Source organism: Cornus florida, unplaced genomic scaffold, assembly GCF_030987335.1.
Source record: "Cornus florida cultivar Cherokee Brave unplaced genomic scaffold, ASM3098733v1 CherokeeBrave_3.0.0_Hap2_Chr01, whole genome shotgun sequence".
NCBI lineage: Eukaryota > Viridiplantae > Streptophyta > Magnoliopsida > Cornales > Cornaceae > Cornus > Cornus florida.
The window spans coordinates 88,567,129-88,585,114 of NW_026775571.1; positions in this window are offsets into that span (position 1 = coordinate 88,567,129).

Sequence of the window (17,986 nt, forward strand, 5' to 3'; positions counted from 1 at the left end):
ATATCAATTCTTCATGAGAGTGATGGGCCTGTGACACTAGATATTGGCAGACTCAAATTTCTAGCCAACCTATTGGTCCTGGACATGCACACTTATGATGTGATACTTGAGATGGATTGGTTGTCTCACTACCATGCCCAAGTTAATTATTTTGATAGGTCTATTGTGTTTACCATACCTGGACAGGACATGTATATAGTCGCTATGCCACGTTCTAGTGGGGTCATTAGCACCTATTTGTTTCATGTGGAGGAGGAAACGAAGGAGGGGACTACTGTGTCATTGGATAACATACCAATTGTGCAGGATTTCCCGGATGTATTTTAGGAGATTCCAGGGTTGCCGCTTAGTCGTGAGATCGACTTTGTGATAGACTTAGCTCCAGGCACTACGCCTATTGCTAGAGCACCGTATAGGATGGCACCAGTGGAGATGCGTGAGCTGAGGGATCAGATTCAGCAGCAACTCAGCCAGGGTTTCATTCGTAAGAGTACTTCAACCTAGGGAGCACCAGTTTTATTTGTGAAGAAGAGTGATGGTTCGCTCCGCTTGTGTATAGATTACAGGGAGTTGAACAAGGTTACGATTCGAAACAAGTATCATTTGCCCAGGATTGATGACTTGTTTAATCAGTTGAAAGGAGCTACTTATTTCTCTAAGATTGATCTGCGGTCTGGATATCATCAACTTTGGGTTCGGGAGCAGGATGTTCCGAGGACAGCGTTTCTCACTAGATATAGATCTTATGAGTTTCGGGTGATGCCGTTCGGGTTGACTAATGCACCAGCGGTTTTCATGGATTTAATGAACAGAGTCTTCAGGGCTTACTTGGATCAATTTGTCATTGTCTTCATAGATGACATTTTGATTTACTCGAGATTAGAGGACGACCATGTTAGACATCTACGGATTGTGTTACAAACACTTCGTGAGCACTAGTTGTATGCCAAGTTCAAGAAGTGTGAATTTTGGCAATGGGAGGTGAAGTTTCTGGGTTACGTGGTGTCAGAAAGGGGAATAGCGGTGAATCCAGCCAAGGTTTCAGCGGTGGTTGAGTGGGGACAGCCTACTTCACCTACTGAGATACGGAGTTTCCTCGGTTTGGCAGGATATTACAGGAGGTTCATCCAGGGGTTCTCAAATATAGCGGGACCACTCACTCATCTAACTAAGAAGGGTGTACGGTTCATGTGGGATGAACATTATCAGAAAGCTTTTGATGAGCTGAAGACTAAGTTAACTTCTACACCGGTTTTGTCTAGCCCCCACATAGAGGAATAGAGTATCTGGTTTACACGGATGCTTCTTTGCAGTGTCTTAGATGTGTTTTGATGAAGGAGAAGCGCCCAATTTCGTATAGATCTCAGAAGCTTAAGCCTCACGAGCTTAATTATCCAACACATGATTTGAAGTTGGCAACTGTGGTCTTTGCCTTACGTATTTGGAGGCATTATTTGTTGGGTGAATCCTTCAGATTATTTTGTGATCACAAGAGTCTGCAGTAGTTGTTCATTCAGCGAGAGCTGAATATGAGACAGCGCAGGTGGTTGGAGTTTATGAAAGACTATCACTTTTCTATACAGTACCATCTAGGGAAAGTGAATGTGGTAGCGGATGCACTCAATCGTCGTCCTGTTGGTAGTCTTTCCGCTCTATTCACTACTGAGTGGAATGCGTTGAAGAAGGTGGATGAATTATCGGATACTTTCATCGCTTGCATGGTAGTTAAACCTTCTATCATTCACAAAGTTTTGAAGGCACAACTCACGGATCAGCAGTGCATTGACAAGGTTGCAGAGATAGCTTCTGGAGAGGTTTCATTCCACTATGTTAGGGCTAATGGAGGTTTGAGGTACAAGGGACGGTTAGTGGTACCTTCTGCGGATGATTTGAGGAAGGATGTGATGACTAAGACTCACCACTCTGAGTTTTTTGTTCATCTAGAAGGCGACAAGATGTATCAAGATATGAAGCAGCAGTTTTGGTGGGCAGGTATGAAGAGAGACATTGCTCTTTTACCTCATGATATAGTACTTGTCAGATGGTCAAGATTGATCATCAGAGGCCGCCAGGAGCTCTACAGCCACTACCGATACCGGAGTGGAAATAGGAGAGCATTTCTATGGATTTTGTGGAAGGGTTGCCAAATTCCTTCAAGGATCAAAATTCCATTTAGGTTATCGTGGACAGACTGACGAAATTAGCTCATTTCTTGCCTATTCGCACTGACTACACTTCGGAACAGTTGGCGCGACTTTACATTACTGAGATTGTGAAGTTACATGGCATTCCATTGTCTATTATATTGGACAGGGATTCGAGCTTTGTGTCTGGATTCTGGAAAAGTTTCCAGCAGGCTTTGGGTACGGAGTTACACCTTAGTACTGCCTATCATCCCCAGACTGATGGACAGACTAAGAGGGTTAATCAGATTATGGAGGATATACTTTGGTCATGTGTTCTTAATTTCAAAGGCCACTGGGAGGATTACTTACCGCTTGTGAAGTTTGCTTATAATAATAGTTTTCAGAAGACTATTAGGATGGCACCATTTGAGGCGTTATACGGCCGACCGTGCTGATCGCCTGTTTGTTGGATGGAGGTTGGCGAGAGCAGATTCTTGGGTCCTGAGTTCATCAAGGATACTTCTGAAAAGATCACTCTTATTCGGGATCACATGTGCACTACCCAAAGTAGACAGAAGAGTTATGCAGATCATCTCACACGTGCTTTGGAGTTTCAGGTTGGGGATCAGGTTCTACTTAAAGTGTCTCCTATAAAAGGAGTCATGCTCTTTGGGAAGAAAGGGAAGTTGTCACCACGATTTATCGGTCCATTCATGATTACGGATTGAGTTGGAGCTATTGCTTATCGGTTGGCACTTCCGGATAATTTGGATCGCGTCCATAATGTGTTTCATGTTTCCATGTTGCGGAAATTTCTACGAGATGAGGATCGATATCAGCATATTGATGTTGGGGAGATTGAGTTACAGCCGGATGCAACTTATTTAGAGCCACCGTGTCGTATTGTCGGCCATCAAGATCAAATCCTTCGTAACAAGGTTATCCCTTTAGTTTGTGTCCAGTGGAGTCATCACAATGAGGCTGAGTCTACTTGGGAAAGGGAGGACGTTATTCGCTCACAATTTTCTGAAATTTTGGAAGAAGGTAAGAGCGAATTCCGAGGACGGAATTCCTTTTGTTAGGGGGGAAGAATGTAATACCCCTAATTTTAAAAGGATAGTTCTGGTATTTATTCAATTGTTTGGTTGTATTTTTCACTTATTTAATTGGTTATTTGTTTGTGTGTTGGGTTGCATTAATTGTGTCTTTATTTAATAGTTATTTAAATTGGTTTTTGTTTTACTTTAATTGATTTAATTATTTTATTTTAATTGATTAATTGTTTAATTTCATGGTTTATTTTAATTGGATTAGGTTAACTGTTTTATTTATTAAATTAGGTTATAGTTTTAACTGTATAATGGAATTCACGTGTGTAGCCGGCACTGTTTTAAAACGTAGGTTTTGTTATGGGCAGACAAGGATTAGGATTAGGGCTTTGTCTCTACACATACAAGGAATAGGGTGTTAGTTAAGTCTCTATATATATAGAACAGTACGTCGACTTAGGGTTTTGGAGAATACACAACCCATATTCACGTACCAAAGATACAGAGATAACAGACTCTTATGAGAGAACTGAGCGAGAGAAAACAGAACAAGGCTTAGGAGGAGAACAGAGAGGACCAAGGGAGAGTTGTGGTGGATTAAATGAAGACCATAGGAGGCTTGAAAGTGGTCAGTGTTTGTCTGAAATTAGGAAGACGGTGACAAAGTTTTGAGACCAAAACTGCAGGCAAGTTCTTTTACTTTCTCATTCCCTTTGGCTCGTGTTCTATGCACCTAGGTAATCTCTAGGGTTAAATAAATCATAAACTGGAACTTACATGTTTATTGTATGATTTATTGATGCTCTGTTTGTGTTGTAATCGAATCTGTTACAAATTCGTGCCTGATTGTTTCAAGTTTTGTTTCTGAAAACATGTTGATCCGGTTGTAATTTTAGTTATTATATTTGCTTGCAACTACTGTAAATCAGTCATGGGGATGCTTCTAGTCTTACATAAGGTTCCTAGATTAGTTTTAAAAACCAAACAGAAAGGTTGCAACTGGCCGGAGTGGGAGTAGAGGTCAGAAACGAAGCTGGAACGGAGAGAAGGCTCACAAAGGGGAAGAAAACCGGCTCTAAAATGCCAAAAGCCGGCTCCCACCTGTTAAGAGCTGGCTCCAAGGTTGTATGGAGCCAGCTCTAGGCTGATTTGAGCCTGCTCTAATTTTTCCAAGAGCAGGCTCTTCCCAATTTGATGCGTACTATAATCTTTCAGTTACTATTTGGGCACTTGGGGTTCCTGAACAGTTTTAAAACTTTAATGAGATTTTCAATAATTAATTTAACATGTAATCAAGGTCTTGAATTTTATAAAATACCCCCTTTGTTTTAATAGAAATAACGGTGCGCTAATTAACGACCTTACATGCGGTTAACGGCTGGAAGAAAATTTATTGTCTAGTTTTCATTTGACAATTTAAAGTGCTATAACATGATTTTAAATTAAGTTTTAAATGCACGGTGAAGTCTTTTAATTAACAAATTGGATTTGCGGCATAGTGCATGACTCTGTGCTAAAAGATAAAACAGAATACAAATATACAACTCAGTACGCTGTGACCGGATGGAAAGAACTAAATTGCTTAAATTAATTTAGCAATTTATTGGACTATAATATGATTATAGAATTCATTTTGAATGCATGAAAGAGTTATTGATATATTAGATCTGATCTATGCATGCTTTGGATGCTAGTTGTTGAACTATTAAACCATTTCCTGCAATTACAAGGTTTAACTCTTGGATTTAAATTGCTGAAACTTTAAACACTTTTATGCAATGATTTGGATATTGGTTTTGGACTGTAAAAAACCTAGCTTATTATTTATGTGTTGTAATTTACATGGATATGGAGGATTGTATGCACTGGTATGGGACGGTAACATACTAGGGATGGTTTAGCTCAAAATGCTTAAACTTAACCTATCGGATTAAAGGAATGGATCAGAAAATATTGAATCCTAACTGTGACTAAGTCAGATCAACTATGACTAAGTTGAATGGCTTCCTAGATTAATTGGTTGTAGTTAAGTCATATGAACTGAATAAGTTGAGTGGCTAACTAAGTTGTATATTGTATGTCAACTCAATAAATAATTGAATGACATACCCTGGTTTTGGAGGGACTTTAGATATATGTTTATGGTACCACGAGATGAGCATGAGTCTCAGACTCATTGGTTAGGGAACGTATATGCAGTGGATGCATAGCTAGTTATAATAGGTTGAGGTGTACCCTATTAGGTTTAGGTACTCATGCCCACCCTTGGGTGTGTTTTCGCATGTTGCCTTCTATTCGGGTTGAGACCCCTACTGTAGTCCTGTGAATGTCCCTTAGTGTGGATATATAGATATGTATGGACTAGATAGATATTGTGAGGTATCTACGGTGTATCTGCGTATCGGGTCGCTGTATAGATTGCAGTTAGATTAGAACTTGCTCGTGGGCCTGACCCACTCTTCTATTATTCTTTTCAGGTACAGGACAGTTCCAGCCTTAGAGCTTAATCATGCTTGTCGAGGACAGTTTCATATTCATCTGTTTACGTAGGACTTCTCTCGATGATTCTAGCTTAATTTATTTTCAGTTTCCAGTTCAATTGGGATTTTCTTTAGGGGTCCACTAGTTGGATTCCCAAGTTGTAACCTTGAAGGTTTTGGAGGATTGGATTATTATTAATTATTGTTTGGAGGATTTTATGTTACTTTTGATTTCTTTATTTAAATTCTTAAATTTCTATTCTGTATTTGATTTAAAATACTTTAATTGTTTGATATTCCCCTCGGGTTTAGGCCTAGGCCTGATTAACCCGTGTCTTGGATCCGAAGGGTATCGCACGCCGAGTGCACTCCGACAGTCAAGTTAGTACTTGATGATTGAATATCCGATAAATGATTAAATATGAGATTTATGGTGTACTTTTTTAGGTTGACCGATGACTTCTTTTGTTGAAGTATTGATGGTGGTAGTCTTCTGTAATGAAACTAATTATTTTTTGAATTTCCATATCACTTGTAACTTTTAAACGGTCAAATATTTTGTATCAATAATCATGATCACGATCACGAGTTTGGCGATCGTGTTTTGGGGGCACGATGAAGACAGGAAAAAGTACTTTACAGGCAATGATCATGTGACGACCCTGGTTTTTAGGCCAGCGTGTCCTGTGATGAACCGAAGATTGACCTGATAACGGATTCGATATACGGAAGCGAAAACAGAAAATAAGACTGTAAGAAGTCAAAGTGACCTTCCATGAGGTCGTGGAACTCAACAAGAACTAATGCGGAAGCAAAAGATCGAAAATATGACAAATAAGCCCCCAGGGGCAAAATAGTTATTTCTGAAAACTGTAGATTCGGGTGCCAACGAGCACACCGCTAGAAGGACAATGAAAAACTAATCAAGATGGACTCAAGAATCGCATGATTCGGAGTCCGGACGAAGGAGAAACGGCATGACGACGAAAAATGGACGATTAAAGCTTTAAGGGCAAACTGGTAATTATCCAAAAATATCTGGGCGTAACCGAGCACACCATTAGATACACGACGAAAAATTAATCAAGTTCAAAAAAAAATTCACTTGAATCGGAGTCCGGACGAAGGAGAAAAGCCCAAAAGAAGAATTGACGTCGCGGTAGCCCGACGAGGGGCCATGACAGCCCCATGCGAATGCCCATGCGCGCGCCCATGCACGCCGCGCACGCGCTGGGTGCACCATGGCTGGCAGCAGCCCATAAAGCTGCTGTGTGGTGTTTTTTTTTTAGAAAAATCCAGAACAGAGGCTGAATTTGGAGGCCTAAATGAATTTTTTTGCAAAAACACAAAAAAGAAACCCCCCTCAAAATTGAGTTTTCTACGTGACTCATGAGAGAATTAAAAAAAAAAATCACTGCAAAATGGCCAAAATGCCCACCCAAGAAATCTGGTCAAAAGAGCTAAAAAGCTGCTAAAATGAAATTGGAAGCTGAAACTTCATAAGGGATTTCCGGTACCAAGACGATGTTTTCTGAAAAAACACGAAGAAGAAACCACCCCTAAAATCACGTTTTCAAATCGACCATGTTAAAAGAAGAAAATAAAATTGATGTAAAAAGTCTATAATGCCCCTAGAACAGATTATGCAACAAAATTGAAAAATGATTCCATAGGAGGCTCAAATCACAAAGGAAAGGGTTTTACCCGGAAATGATCATACACGCAGACGTAAATGGTGATTTTGAGCTTGCGGGAATGGTCCGTGGCTCCCGAAAATGGCCGAGTCAAAATCTGACCCCCCAACGGCCAAAAAGGCGAAAATGTACTTGAAATGGAAAATATGGAAACCAAAATTAGAAAATGGTTTCAAATGACCGTTTGGCCCTTGGCCACACTTCATACAAGATTAATGAGATCCTACAGAAGAGTCAAAATAGAATTCCCACACCCGATGCAAACATGGTAAATAATAACTTACGATTTTTCAATATTTTCATAATATTTCAAGAAGTCAAGAGATACATAGAATACGATTTACATGTCATTGGCCTCCGGTCTCATCTCATACATGTCAAATACATTGAAAAAAGTGTACTTATGTACACTTTACTTACATAGAATCAAGAATACAAGTTTTGTCAAAATAAACAAAAGCAAACATGATTTGCTAACATGTGCATATTCAATGTCATCAAAAATACTTTAAGACTTCTAGCATGTCTAATAATGTTGTGTATCCCACAACAAGTCCTTTTTACCTGCAAAACACCCAGTAACTTCGGGGTGAATAAGCAAGACTAACAAGTTTATTCGTAAGGAATGAGCATGCATGACTCGATTTCTTTAAGATTTTTAGACAACATAAATCATTTCAAAAGGGATCATAACACCTAACGTCTATGTCAAAGTTAGATTCAGGGAGCATCCTAAGCTACCATGGAGCACTAACAACAAGAATCATGATATAAACACATATGAAACAAGTCAAGATTTGGGACAATCCAAGAACACGACAAGAAGCATACTCGGAATCTAGAACAAGGCATAATATCTATGTTAGAAAACAATGATAGAATACGAGACATGAAGTATGCTTGAAATCAAGAACGAAGCATAATATCTATGCTAATGACAAGATTAGAACATTCTAATTTATACGATAGGAGTCATACAATAAATCAAGATCAAGGCATAATATCTATGCAAATAACAAGGTTGGGATAATCCAATTAACAAGACAAGAGTTATACATGAAATCAGGAACAAGGCATAATATCTACGCAAATGAACAAGGATGGAACATTCCATAAAACATGAAAAGAGTCTTAAATCCTCAAGGAATTCAACACCTGAAATTTAAGGAATAAAATCACGAATGAAGCATAAAATCTATGCAATGAAACAAGATTGGAGCATTTCACATATACGACAAGTTTAAATCTTCAAGGAATAGCAACTTAAAATTTAAAGAGTGAAATCAAACAAGGTGGGAACTTAGATATCGCCCGGATTAAAACCGTACTCTTGGGATCACTTTAGGGTTACCAACCCAAGGGTACCTTCCCCTAGTCTTGGGATCACTTTAGGGTTATCAACCCAAGGGTACCTTCCCCTTTCTTGATTGATATCCCAAGTCCCAAAATCAACAAATTGTGCAAGTCAAGATTGTATCAAATACAAGAAATGCATTAACCACGTTTCATGCACAACCAAGATTTTGGCACACGTAAGTCATGCCCTAAGTACTCAACTATAATGGCATGTGAAATGTCAAGAAATCATAGTATGCAACTATATAGATAACAACCAAGATATATAGCGCATGGAGTTCATTGAAGTAAATATACCACAAGTATAAGATACATGATTTAATTACTTTCTAAGCAACACATGTATAATAAATCATTCCAAGACAATTATGCATGTTCATTAAGTACATTAATGAAACCAAGATACTAGTGTTCACGATACTTAATAAAAAGAATAAGGTTCATGGAATTCAAGTCAAGTTCACAAGTTTAACAAGAATTCATAACGAGGCATGATTAACACAATGGAAGCATATAAGGAAATTTAATCTACTTAAGAGATTAAATTGTATAGATTACAATGCAAGTCCAATGTCAAGTTACAAGTTCATTCTAAGCAAGATACAACCATGTGAATTAAGTTCCATACAAAAGAATTAATTAAATATAAGTTTCAAAACTTGTCCGATTATTCTCGATTTGATACACGTGAAGGAACTTGTCAAGGAAAACACGAGTGTAAGGTTAGAAACCTAATCAAGACCAAGGAACCAATGAATTGATTTTGATTAATTCTTTTAATTAAAATCCCTAGATTTTGAAACTCACCCAAATAGTCTCAATTTAATTATGTGAAACTACATGACATGCACGTCACAAATATCCAGTCTGAAATCCAATGGTGTGAATAGTACACTCGAGATAATTTAATTAATCAAATTAATTAAATATTTCTAGATTTCAAAACAACTCTGATTACTCTCAATTTAATCTATGTTGAAGAGCATGCTAGGGCCTAATGTAATACGCTAACACATATTGATTCCAAGCTAGTTAAGGCCATGTGAATTAATCTTTCACTTAAGATAAATATTAAATAAAATCTTTAATACTTATTCAAATGTTCTAAATTTAATACACGACAATGAGCATATAAAGGGGCAATATAATATCATGCTACATGTTTAAACCAAGTCATGAGCAACCGGAAAAATCAGATCCCGTACAAGAAAAATAAATAATAAAATCTCTAGCTTTTATATTTAATCATGCAAACAAGTTGTATAAGCATCACAAGCATGCTATATAACAAGAAAATAAATTATAACACCCCCTACCTCGATTTAAGATTAAATCTCAAAAGCCCACCGAAATAAAAGTGCTCCGAATCCAACGATACCGGAGGGTTTTGTCGGAGACTACACCGGGAACAAAAATCCGCAAGAAGCCCCATGAAAATCCAAACTTGACTCCAAACCCGAACTCAAAATTTGGTCAGAAACGAGTTCTAATAAGGGCAAAAGGTGCGCGTCGCCAAGAGAAGCATTAAACGTTAAGGCCGAAGACTTTTCCTTAACGAAAAGTGAACCAAAAGAGGAGAGAGAAGATGGCAGCCATGGGAGGCTGTGGAATCTGGTCCAGAACGTGTGGAGAAGAAGAGGAAAATTATTTTTTAATTTTTCAAACCCCTTATTTATAGAAAATCTCAAAAAGTGCCCTAAAAGGGCTTCGCCGGGTATGGAAAAGTGGATTTTGAGCAGACGCGCTCAAACGGCAAAACTCCGTGAACAAAAAAGATTCAAAATGAGAAAATATGAACACGGAAGAAACGGCATCAAAAACTGAGTCCTGTAAAGAGAGATATGTCCCAAACAAGTTCGGCGGTAACCGGGGTCAGAAACTTTGAAACTGGAGAAAAATGACCAGAACGGAATTCTAAGAGTACACGACTCGATGAAATGTGAAAATGAATCCCACACGAGGATCCAGGCACCAGACGAGGTATTTTACAATAACTTTCATTAATTACAAAATGGTCCCTACAAAAAGGGTTAACTGCAAATCTGCCCCTGAATGAAAATATCTTCCAAAAGATATTTTCTTAGATACCCCTGAAATAAAATATCTCCAAAATATATTTACGAAAAACACCCCAAGAAAAGAAAAAAATTCCAAAGAATTGTGCATCCATGCCCCTATGGACACTGGGAGCAACCAGAGTACTTTCTTGAAAAAGTAAAGATACGTATTTCATGGAAACCACCCAAGATCAAGATATGTGAAGTCAAAATCTAACTACAAGCATGAAAAGTGTGGTTGTGCCAAAAACTGACAAACGGGGAAAAGACAGAATAGGGAAAAGGACGAAATAGTGCATAGTGTCCGAAAAGTGAAAATGTGGAAATGACTCGGTCCTCAAAGTAAGTTGTCAATCCGAATGAAAAAGTCTCAGAAACCTTTTCCAAGCACTCGAGACGACACTATGAAATGAGAAACTGAACTCAGAACAGAAAATTAAACGAAAAAAATTTATCCGTAAAATTTCAGGAAAAAGGAAAGGGAGTCAAATGACCAAGTCATTATAGATCATTCTGGGAAGGTGGTGGTTTCCGTAAGTAAAAAGCCTCTGAAAGGGATCTTGAAATCCCCATCTTTTAATTTTTCTGAGCCTACTTCTCCATCCAATTCTAAGGCTTCTTCTACTCAGACTAGTTTCTCATCTGCATAAACATCCAAGGGACAACAAAATGGTAAATGTTCAAAGTTGAAAAGAGCTAACTCAAAGGGGCACAATGTGTCTTTTGTATAGATGGTGGTTGTGTGAGTTAGCATTGTGTGTGTACAAGACATGAAAACCATGAGCTCTTGTAAACTCTCTTGTCCAACAATATTAATGAATGTTGTTAAGAGTTCCATTGATTTAGCACTCTCTGTGACTTCATTGATTTAACAAGTTTTATCTATTATAAGATAAATTTTGGGTTAGAATTGTGGAGCAATAAAAGCAATTATTGGATGTAATTTGTAAATATTAGCTTCTTACCCTCTCATAAGGGAGTAGAAGCCTTCTTTCTTTCTTTAGCTCCTTATGGTAAATAATTGGCCTTTACTTGTAAAGAATTATATCATTTTATATTTGTATGATATTATGAGGATTAATCATTGATGAATCTGTTCTTTGATGTCCGGCTTCTTATAGCAAGTGCATAATATATCGCTAAGCATATGCAGTCCTCCATCCGATTCGATATGTAGAGAAAATTTTTATACGTTGTTCCAAGGGAAATCGAACTCTCAAATGAAATTCAATATGACTGCAAATGTATATGATTCGACCAGTAGGACTTGTCTTTCTTGGTGATTTAATACGGTTGCAAATGTATTTGGGTAACAATACAAAGAACAAAATGGTAAAGTTTTGATCTAAAGGAGGCTTGCTAATTACTAGCAATGATACATTTTACAAACTTAAAAGATGTTAAATAGAGAATATACATGTAGTGAAATTTACTCTATACTAACATAACACCCGTCAACAAAGAGAATGCATCATTTTTTTTATTTTTTTTTATTTTATACAAGGGCGAACTACAAATAACCCCCCTTGACTTTCACCTCCTAGCAAAAAACCCCATTTATCAATTGTTTTAGCAAGAAACCCCCCTCAACTATCATGAGGGGGGGTATTCTAACTGACATCCGTTCAAGTAATTTTTTTAACCAAATTACCCCTCAATGTTCACTATTGAAGAAATAGCCAAAGCCCGTCTCCACCAGCCGCTCTCTCCACAAACCAGCCCTTCTCCACCTCAATGTTCATTGTCAATCACGGACACAAGGCATAGCGCGGTAACAGCAAGGAAGAACTCTGGCGATGTACGGGCAGTGAGTTGCGAACTGGATGGTGGAGAGCTCGGCTGCGGCAGTGCAACGGTGGTAGCGAGCGCGGCTATTGAAAGCTCCGCTGAAAAGATGAAATTCACGATGCAGTAATTCAAATTCCTTGTTTGGATAGGTCAAATATTATAAAAATAACAATTAATCCTTGTTTTCATACTTTTGAGATGTGTACTACATGATTACATGCGTTTCCATATTCTTTTTCAGGCTTTTTAGTTTTTGAGAAGAATTTTTTATAAAAAATTTTGGTTTTATTTTTCACTATATTTTATTAATTTATTTTGTTTAGTTTGCCTTATTTCATTTTCTAGGATCTTCAGGCAACATATTTCAAAATATAAACATGTCTCTGTTTCTTTCTTTTTTGTTTCTTTTTTGAGTTATGAAGCTAGCAATCCTAATATTTCATAGTAACACCCCCAAGTATCTATAACATAGCTTAAATTTCAATTATATATATATATATATATATATACATACTAGTGGGGTTTTGCTTTTGTTTTTTCATATTTCGGTTTTATAATTCTACCTATCCTATTATGCCTATTATCCTACGCATCATCTCCTCAACACTTAATTCAGTTTATGTAACCATCCTATAACATATAAGAGCCAAACGGGCTTAATTAAATATCCAGATTTGGTAATTATGACACTAAGAGAAAAGGGAGCTCAAAGGTGAGGGGAATAGCTGACAAGCTTGGAACTGAATCAGCAGTGCTTGCGGTGCTGCACCGGCAGCCAAGGATAAGTCTGTTGACTGCGGCGGTGAGCTTGTGGCTTCGCTCCAAACGGTGAGGTCGGACGGTGGTGAGGACGGGTTGGTTCGTGGAGAGAGCGGTCGGTGGAGAAGGGGTGGTTCATGGAGAGAGTGGCCAGGAGACGGGCTTTGGCTATTTCTTCAACAGTGAACATTGAGAGGTAATTTCATCAAAAAAATTGCCAAAAAAATTACTTAGACGGATGTCAGTTAGAATACCCCTCATGATAGTTGAGGGGGATTTCTTATTAAAACAATTGATAAAGGGATTTTTTTTGTTAAGAGATGAGAGTCGCCGCCGGGGGGGGGGGGTGGCGTCAAGAATGACAAATCAAATTGCTTTTGGCTTCTCTCATTGAGGGAACGAGGTAAGTCTTTACTCCTGACAAATTGGTTACTTGCATGAGTTTGGCTCTTCCTTACAATTATTCTTCAAAAAAATCTTTCTAACTCAAATATTGACAAAATATCACATGTTCTCGTTCCACGAACCGAAAGGTATGAAAGTTCATGAATAAATAATAAATTATTTGAATTCATGAAATACTAGTAAAAAAAACTCCGAAAAATATTATTAATTAATAAATAATTTTGTTTCATATGGTACACATATATATAATAAAATTTTCGAAGTTTTTTTTTTTTTTTTTACCAGTATTTCATGAATTTAAATATTTATTATTTAAATAAATTCATATTTATCATTTGATGGAGTTAAAGTATCATAATTTCGAAAAAGTAAAGTTAACTAAAATGCTGACGTGGACATACCAAAATAATGTTTTCCCTCACGAAAGTATCACTTTTTATGAACACATGTATTACTTTTTGTGCATCAAGTACTACTTTTGTTTTAGACATAAATCGATATACCACTTTTATTCATATAGGTATCACTTTTTATAAATCAGGTATAACTTTTTATGTAACACAAAAAATGATACCTGATGACAAAAAGTAGCACCTACATACACAAAAAGTGATACATATATATTTAAAAGTGGTATATCTGAGTATAAATAATATTTTTTCATGTTTTTATTTTTTTGAAATTATAAAATTTTGATTCTATTAAATGATAAATTAATATTTTTTTATGTTTTTATTTTTTAAAAAATTATGAAATTTTAATTCCATTAAATGATAAATATAATAAATAATAATTCCAACATATAATAAGAATCCCAACTTTAAACCATTTATTGTACCGCTTCCCAGAATTGTTATTTTGGGGCAAACAATTCTTATCCACTCACTTAAATCGGTAAATTCAATTCTCACCATACTTCACTTTCCTGCATAATTTAGAGGACCAAGTCCGCATAAATTTCTTAAAATAATGCTAGAGGGACCCAAGCCTTGAGCAGAAGACTTTTTAGGTTTTATATTTATTGAATTTTGAAACAAGTCGGTCATTTTTAATAATACAGTATCTATTGATTTTGTAAAACGATGTCAACCATGCAATAGGACTTTAAACGAAAAAACAAGTCGTTACGGTATCTATTGACTTTGGTTAATAGGACTTCATACGGTATCTATTGATTTTGAAACAAGTCGGTCATTTTTCCCAATAGGACATTTTCTTAACAATAGCATTTTCATCATAGGCAGCTCAATATAATTTAAAATATTAAATAAGAAAAAATAAAATAGTCTTTTAATAAAACATATTCATATGTTTATGATAGTAATCTGTTCATTATTTGTTTTGTTATTTTTAAGTGTAGTATTACAAATTTTTTAATGTCTAATAGTGTCGTTAGCTAATTGACTATGTACTTTCTAAAAAACAAATTCAGCAATATAAATAAAAATGATGACAACTCACAAACAAAAGAAATAATTTTATGATAACAAAATTTAATAAAACTGTTTTAACCAAAAAAATTTTTTAATAAAACTATAAATAATTGAAATTATAGAATACTAGAAACTGATTTCGAAGAATTTGGTTCAATACTCTAAAAATTTCTTTAATAGAATAAAAAGTTCATTTAATATCTTGTGACAAAGTGAGATTGTAAATTGTTGGAGTGGAGAAGATGAAAAAATAAATAAATAAATTATAATCATAGGAAAAAAATATGTAGATGAATAAGAAAAAAAGAGAAAATAAAAGTTAATAGGTGTCTTACAAAAATATAGAAAGTTTCACAAGTCCCACCACAATGTGGATAATATTTATGATTGGTGTAATGATAGCTAGGAGTAATATATATACGCTAAGGTGTTCAAATAACCCGTCAATCTGCTAAACCGAACCAATCTGATCCGATCTGTGCGGTTCAATTTGGTTTTCTAGTGTCGTGGTTTGGTGACGGATTGAAAAATTAGTAATCCGTAATGATCGGATCGGTTAATAGATTAGGTGCTAAAAAAACCAAACCAATCCGTAAACCGATCCGTAGAACTAATATACATATATTATATACCATATATAGTATAAGTATATGCGGAATACATTATTAATGTTTTTATTTTCTTTAATCATTAAATTCATGCAGTTTTCAAAAGTTTCAGAACAGAGTTAACAATAATAGATTCTCTTTTTCCCTTTAAATAAAGAAAATAGTATTTTGCCTCTAGTTTCAGTTTTCTTAGTTGTATTTTGTCAAGCCTAATCCGTGAGAATCAAACCGAACCAATCCATTATTTCACGGATCGGTTTGGTTCGGATTGAGAGTTCCTACAGATCGGTTTGGTTTCTGATTTAGCCAATCCGTGAGGACCGGATTGGTTTGAATTTTATCTAAAACCAATCCGATCCAATCCATGATCAGCCCTTTGTAATAAGGACGAGAGAGAAAAAAATAATAATATAAATATAGAAATATTTTGGACCTAATATTAAATTTATCTATTGATTGAAGTTTAATAATATAATAAAATAAAATTTTTAGGTAACTTATAATATATAAGGAAAAAAATTTTGGGGACTTGAAAAAAAAATAGAAGAAGGTGATAAACAAAAAAAATCTTTTAGCTCAATGTCAAATCCCTCTATTTGTTGATTTTTAATATTTAACATAATTATTTAAAAAAAAGTTATAATATATACAGAAATAAAAAATTATGATAACGTTCTTATTGGCTAGGTGTAACAAGGGTCATTTTGTCCCACATCGGAATCGGATGGGAAAGAGATTGGGTATAAATGGGTGGGTATGTAGCCTTACCTAACAATTTGAGCTTTTGGGTAAATGGGCAAGCGCCGACCCGTTACAGTTGGTATCAGAGCCAAACCCAGTCCTTGATCCGGTGCCACGCCAAGCGCCCGGCCCGGAAGGCGGCCGGGTGAGTTCACCCGGGTAGGCAGGGTGGCCCAACCGCAACGAGGGCGTTGCGAGTTTGGGTGGGGGAGAATGTAACAAGGGTCATTTTGTCCCATATCGGAATCGGATGGGAAAGAGATTGGGTATAAATGGGTGGGTATGCAACCTTACCTAACAGTTCGAGCTTTTAGGTAAATGGGCAAGCGCCGATCCGTTACATTAGGCGACTGCCTAACTAGCCAGTCGCCTAAGGCTCCCGCGCACCTGATTCCCATCCAACTACTTTGAATCTGTATAAATAGCAGATTCATGACTAATATGCGAGGAACAAAGTCAACTAAGCGTCAAGAATGACAAATCAAATTGCTTTTGGCTTCTCTCATTGAGGGAACGAGGTAAGTCTTTACTCCTGACAAACTGGTTACTTGCATGAGTTTGGCTCTTCCTTACAATTATTCTTCAAAAAAATCTTTCTAACTCAAATATTGACAAAATATCACATGTTCTCGTTCCACGAACCGAAAGGTATGAAAGTTCATGAATAAATAATAAATTATTTGAATTCATGAAATACTAGTAAAAAAAACTCCGAAAAATATTATTAATTAATAAATAATTTTGTTTCATATGGTACACATATATATAATAAAATTTTCGAAGTTTTTTTTTTTTTTTTTACCAGTATTTCATGAATTTAAATATTTATTATTTAAATAAATTCATATTTATCATTTGATGGAGTTAAAGTATCATAATTTCGAAAAAGTAAAGTTAACTAAAATGCTGACGTGGACATACCAAAATAATGTTTTCCCTCACGAAAGTATCACTTTTTATGAACACATGTATTACTTTTTGTGCATCAAGTACTACTTTTGTTTTAGACATAAATCGATATACCACTTTTATTCATATAGCTATCACTTTTTATAAATCAGGTATAACTTTTTATGTAACACAAAAAATGATACCTGATGACAAAAAGTAGCACCTACATACACAAAAAGTGATACATATATATTTAAAAGTGGTATATCTGAGTATAAATAATATTTTTTCATGTTTTTATTTTTTTGAAATTATAAAATTTTGATTCTATTAAATGATAAATTAATATTTTTTTATGTTTTTATTTTTTAAAAAATTATGAAATTTTAATTCCATTAAATGATAAATATAATAAATAATAATTCCAACATATAATAAGAATCCCAACTTTAAACCATTTATTGTACCGCTTCCCAGAATTGTTATTTTGGTGCAAACAATTCTTATCCACTCACTTAAATCGGTAAATTCAATTCTCACCATACTTCACTTTCCTGCATAATTTAGAGGACCAAGTCCGCATAAATTTCTTAAAATAA